The sequence below is a fragment of the Oncorhynchus kisutch genome, linkage group LG20, assembly GCF_002021735.2.
Source record: "Oncorhynchus kisutch isolate 150728-3 linkage group LG20, Okis_V2, whole genome shotgun sequence".
Taxonomy (NCBI): Eukaryota; Metazoa; Chordata; class Actinopteri; order Salmoniformes; family Salmonidae; genus Oncorhynchus; species Oncorhynchus kisutch.
In genome coordinates this window covers 48,971,086-48,977,399 of record NC_034193.2, presented here as the reverse complement: position 1 = coordinate 48,977,399, position 6,314 = coordinate 48,971,086, and positions in this window count along the sequence as shown.

Sequence of the window (6,314 nt, the reverse complement as noted above, 5' to 3'; positions counted from 1 at the left end):
AATATTGGGGTTGTGCTTCTGGAGCCAAGAAAATCCCAAAACAATAGGGATGTGGGGAGACTCAATGAGGTACAGCTGTATTGACTCACTGTGGTTTCCAGAACCCGCATATTGATGTAAACTGTGCTGTGCGTGACTCTTACAATGGAGCAGCCGTCCAGTGCCCTGGCAACCATGGGAACGGAGAGGAGTTGAGTAGGGATACTTAGTTTTGATACCAGGGTAGCATCCATGAAACTCTCATCTGCCCCAGAGTCCATGAGCACCTGGAGAGACTTAGACTGTTCTCCCCACAGAAAGATCACATATAAAGGAGCTTGGGTAATGGGAATTAGAGAGTTCCCAGTCAGGCACATCAGTGTTCTTGTACCTACTAAGGATTCAAGTCTCTTCACTGGGCAGATGGCTATGTAATGCCCTACAGCACCACAATACAGACAACTATTGGAGCTTAGCCGGCGTGAACGTTCCCTAGACGATAATCTAGCTCTTCCCCAGTTGCATAGGTTTCGGTGTATCTGACTCACCCGTCATCAATGATTTTCAAGGGAGCTTGGGTGGCCTCGAATCCTCTCGGAAAAACAGCCTTCGGGGACTTCCGGATTCCTTCGGAGGTGAGCGAGCCGCAGCGGATGGACGAGTGTGACCTAGGCCACACCTCCTCTCACTCCTGCGTTCCCGTAGACGTCTATCAATCCTAATGGTGAGGGCAATCAGGGAATCGAGGTCCCCCGGTAACTCCCGAGCAGCTAGCTCATCTTTTATCACCTCTGATCATCCGTGAAGGAAGGCATCGAATAGGGACTTTCGGCGGCCAACATGCAAAAGTCTACAGTCCACACTACGTGAGTCTTGACGTTGTTCAAGTAGTTTTCGGGCTGCCTCTCTCCCGGATGCAAGAGAATCTAAAACCTTCCTCACCTCTGTTGTAAAGTATTCCAGAGCATGACAAATAGCGGATTGTTGCTTCCAAACTTCCGTAGCCCAGGAGTGCGCCCTTCCCGACATTAGCGGAATAATATAATAACAATATACGCTATCAAGACCGATCCGAAGGGAACGAAGATGGCTGCAGCTCAAAAATAAGGGAGCATTGAGAAAGGACCCCGGCAGGCTCCAGGATCCCCAGAATATTGCTCCGGAGGAGGTTAGCGGGGTTCTCAGGGAGCCGGGGTAGGCTGAACAAACTCACCACACACAGGGAAATAGTTTCTGAGTGGTTGGGGGTTCTCAGTGTTGGTAGGCCGCCTATGAGCTAACTCCCTGATTTGCTCCATAATAGCCTGGTCGTGGCGTTCCGTCAGGGAACGAAGCCCTTCCAAAAGGTCTAGCAGTAGCTCCTCATGCCTCCCAATGGGGCTCCCTGCAGGGAGACAGTGTGGCGGAGCTGGTTCAATTCCACTGAATCTGTCATGGCCAGTTCGTACTATAAGGGCACAGGTCGAGACCCAGATGCAGACATGGGAGGCAGATGGATCGAGTCTCTGATATTTATTGTAATATAAGGGGCAGGCAAGAGAATGGTCGTGGACAGGCAAAAGATCATAACAAGGTCAGAGTGGCAGGAAGACTCGAGGTCAGGGCAGGCAGTATGGTCAGGCAGGCGGGTTCAGAGTCAAGGCAGGCAAGGCTCAAAACTAGCAAAAGAGAGATAAGAAAAAGCAGGAGCGCGGAAAAACACGCTGGTTGACTTGACAAGACAAGACGAACTGGCAACAGACAAACAGGGAACACCAGAATAATTACCCAGGGACTAATGGGGAAACCGGTGACACCTGGAGGTGGGTGGAGGCAATCACAAAGACAGGTGAAACAGAACTTGAACTAATTCAATGGATGATATAAAACATGACTGGTGTTTTATAAAGGTATATTCAGATGGATCTTATTTTGGTTTAACCATAAGCTCCACTCTATCGTAGTACTCATCTGGCATTTCTCTATGGTTAGTGGAGAGGCAGACAGCCCTAGCTCACCTCCTCCAGGTCGAAGAAAATGAGAAGCAGAGTTTGAGGATTACGAGGGGATAGCGGAGGGGTCAGTAGCTGTGTTCTGGTTCTGATTAGCTCTCCTACCTGATGAAATGACCATTCTGGAGAAAAAAAGGACAAATAAAATTGAATGAACGGAGGGAGGGAGGGAGGGGGAAAGAAGAGAGAGAGGCCATTTGTTTTCTCAGCTGGGTCTGGTTCTAGTGGACCTGGATCTCAAGCAGCCTTCTGGCTTGGGTTCACACATACACACACACAAGCACACACAGCTTTATGAAAATAGCTTTCGTCGAGGGGGTAGGCCCGAAAGAGTAAAAAGATTGGGTCTACTCACTCAACGCCTCTCCCCCCTCTCTCTCACTCCTCCTCTACTGCTCACTCCCCCTCTCCTCCTCTCTCCCTTATTTTCTCTCTCTCTCTCTCTCTCTCTCTCTCTCTCTCTCTCTTTCTCTCTTTCCCTCTCTCCCTCCCTCTCCCTCTCCTGCAGCCAGAAGCCCCCAGGGCTGGCCTTCTCCTCCCAGTCCTGTTTGGCCCTGTCAGGGTAACCTGATCGCGGCGGCTTCTGACACAATCCAGACCGCCCGTAGCCCCTGCCCAACACTTTCACCGCCAGAGCCAGACAGTTAAACAACCAGATTACTACCACATGTTCCCAGCCCAGCCACAACCCTCCACCCACAGCCTCTGGCCCAGGCCAAAGACCCCAAGAGCAGAACAGAGCATGCAGAGCAGAGCAGAGTGGTGCCGGGGCAGGGTTACAGAGCAGAGTGGTGCCGGGGCAGGGTTACAGAGCAGAGCAGAGTGGTGCCGGGGCAGGGTTACAGAGCAGTGGTGCCGGGGCAGGGTTACAGAGCAGAGCAGAGTGGTGCCGGGGCAGGGTTACAGAGCAGAGTGGTGCCGGGGCAGGGTTACAGAGCAGAGTGGTGCCGGGGCAGGGTTACAGAGCAGAGCAGAGTGGTGCCGGGGCAGGGTTACAGAACAGAGCAGAGTGGTGCCGGGGCAGGGTTACAGAGCAGAGTGGTGCCGGGGCAGGGTTACAGAGCAGAGCAGAGTGGTGCCGGGGCAGGGTTACAGAGCAGAGCAGAGTGGTGCCGGGGAAGAATTTTTACTCTGTTTTCCACTTGATTTCTCTCCCTCTCTCTCTCTTTCTCTCTTTCCTTCTCTCTCTCAGCTGGCAGAGAAGAAAGGGAGCAGGCGGGGTTACAGAGCTAAATGACCCAGACCTCTCTCTCTTCTCTCTCTCCTCAGCTGGAAGTGTGGGAGGGAGTGGGTTACAACACCTTGGCTCATCTGAGTGGGAAAAGGCCAAGGTTAGAGAGATACAGACATATATGGAGCTACATGACCCAGACCGCTCTCTCTTCCTCTGTTTCCCTCTCTCTCTCAGCTGGGAGAGGAGGGAGCAGGGAAAGGAGGAAGGGAAGGAAGGGGGAGGAGGAGGTTAGGGCAGTGTAGATCAACAGCTGCCATCTAGTGTTTACCTTGGTCACGTTCAGTGGCAAAAATCTGTATTATTGCCAGCACCTGTAATCACTGAACCCATGGTTGATGCTTTATTCTAAGTGTGTTTATTTAGATGTCATGCTGTCTTGGTCATCTTGGTATGATCTTCTGACAATTACCTGTCAGCCTCTGACTCTACACCTGCTGAGTGTTTCCTCCATCCTCCATGCTTTTACACACACACACACACACACACACACACACACACACACACACACACACACACACACACACACACACACACACACACACACACACACACACGCAAGTGGCTCACTGCATCGGTTTATTCATTACACACACCAACCGAGACAATCCCTGTTGCAATTCCACTACCTAGTGTTCTGTGCTCTAGGATAATGAAACAGCTGGTAACACCAGAGCACAGCATTACAACATGCTGGGCCATTTACGGACAATAAGATGTGTTCCTATCATATATTATACATAATAGGAATATAATGGCCCGTAATGAGTCTGGATGGGTGCCTCCTCGTTCTGACAAGGTAATATTACCACATTGTGGGGAGGGAGAGAGAGAGAGAGACAGGGTGAGATAGAGAGGAGGGGAAAGAGAGAGAGAAAAGGGGAAGAGAGAGAGAGAGGGAGAAAAGGGGGAAGAGATGGAGAGCGAGAGAGAGAGAGAGAGAGAGAGAGAGAGAGAGAGAGAGAGAGAGAGAGAGGGAGAGAGAAAAGGGAGAAGAGATGGAGAGCGAGAGAGAGAGAGAGAGAGAGAGAGAGAGGGAGGGAGAGAGAAAAGGGAGAAGAGATGGAGAGCGAGAGAGAGAGAGAGAGGGAACCCACTGACCAGGCTTTGGATTATGGTCCTCTAATAGGACTGAAGCCTGGGGCTAAATTGAAATGTAAAACCCTAATTCACCCCTTATCTGTGTGGAGGCTAGCTGCCCCTGTGTGCTGAGATTGGGGGCGTGGAGTTTACTGAACTATAATTTGCTTTGTTCCAGAGGCATGCCCAGACGAGCTCACAATGAGGACTATGGCGACTCGTGTTTAGAATGTGATGCATGAGAATGAACTCAAAGCTCTTCAGACCAACGCTCTATGTATGAGGAAGAAAGGTCTCTCTGAATTGCTTTGAATTGGTGTTTGGAATGTGATGAATGACAATGAATCCAAAGCTTTCTCTGAATTACCGTGCAAATTCCATTAGGGACCCTATTTTTAAATTAAAGTCAGTGTCCAATATATGGCATAAAAATATTGAAAACCACAACAGAAAAATATGAAAATGTTCCGATCTACTGGCTTGTTTGTCACTTCTCTCCATGTCCACCTGCTGAGGTTAGACATACTGTAGTGACAGGGACTTTGATGACCACATGTTCTACGGTTGCCACCAACACTGCAACCTTATGTTATGGCTCATGTTATGTGACCACTAGCACCAGATGCCAGTCCAACACACACACACACACACACACACAGACCCACATCCACCTGCTCTTATCACGGTTTCCCTGGTGATCCCTCCTCTTCCTCCCACTCTCTCCCAGTCTCCTCCTCCTCCTATCGTCCACCTCTCCTCCCTGGCCCTGCCTTACCATTCGTTATCCTAGTCAAGTCCTACAGCTGAACAAGCTAGCTGTTCTCCATTGGGCCTTCGCTGTGCTCTCCTGCCTCATTTGCATATGTGCCAGTTAATTAGTGTGGGGGCGCAGGTGCGTGGTGATAATTATCATTAAACATGACAGTCACCTGTGACCGTGCTGCCCCCCTCTCTCTCTCCCTCCATTTGTACAGCCAAGATAAAGCCATGTGATGTCATATCCTGGCCATTATATTAGGGTGAAGTCGTCCCTCTACACTGATCTTGGGTCAGTTTTGTATTTCCCTCCCTAATGGTTCAGGATAGAATTTGGGGAGAGCAAACTGATCCTAGCTCTGTACCTAGGAGCAACTTCCGGTTACAGTAACTGTATGTCTGTCTACCTATCAGGACTGCCAGACGGTCATAATAAGCAGCTTGGTATTGGTATGTATTAGGATCCCCATTAGCTGTTGGGAAAGCAGCAGCTGCTCCTCCTGGGGTCCACGCAGAACATCAAACATGACATAATACAGAACAGGTACATCACAAGGACAGCGCAATACACATTTAAAAATGGCATACGTAGCCTACGGTTCATGGTTCAGTTGCTCTTGGCTTCACTATCAGATTCCGATCCACAGAGTCGACCAGAAGCATCTTCCAGCACTGACAACTCCATTAAGGAAGTAGAAGAGAGGAGGGGGTGAGAGTCTGCTGGCAGCAATGTTAGCCCCTGACTACTGGCAGGCACACACACACACACACACACACTGTACTGGTACCTGGCAGTCACCCACCATGGGAGTGAACCATGCTCCATTGGTTCACTGCCAAACATAGAGTTGGCCTGCCCTCTGCTGGTTGTAAACTAAAATTAACAGATGTCATTTCTCAAGTAATCTCGGTAACACAGAACTAAAATCTGTCCATGAGGGATTATTGACATGGTAGCCTATTATCAAATAAAAGTGAAGTCCTATAGACTATAAAGGTTTGTTTCATAGGATGCTAAGTAAGGCAATGCACTCAACAACAAAAAAAAAATATATATATATATATATATACATTCCACACGCTCTACATTTTAGGACTAATTCCAGTAGCCTACTTAAAACAATGTCACTACACCCATAACAGACCACATGACGTGACAGTGATCCTTCGGTCCAGCACATGCAGTAGCCTCCAGCATAAAGAAATAAAGGACACTTGTGTTTCCTGCAACCATCGCGAATTAGCAGCATCTGGCTACATCAAAACAACTGGATCAT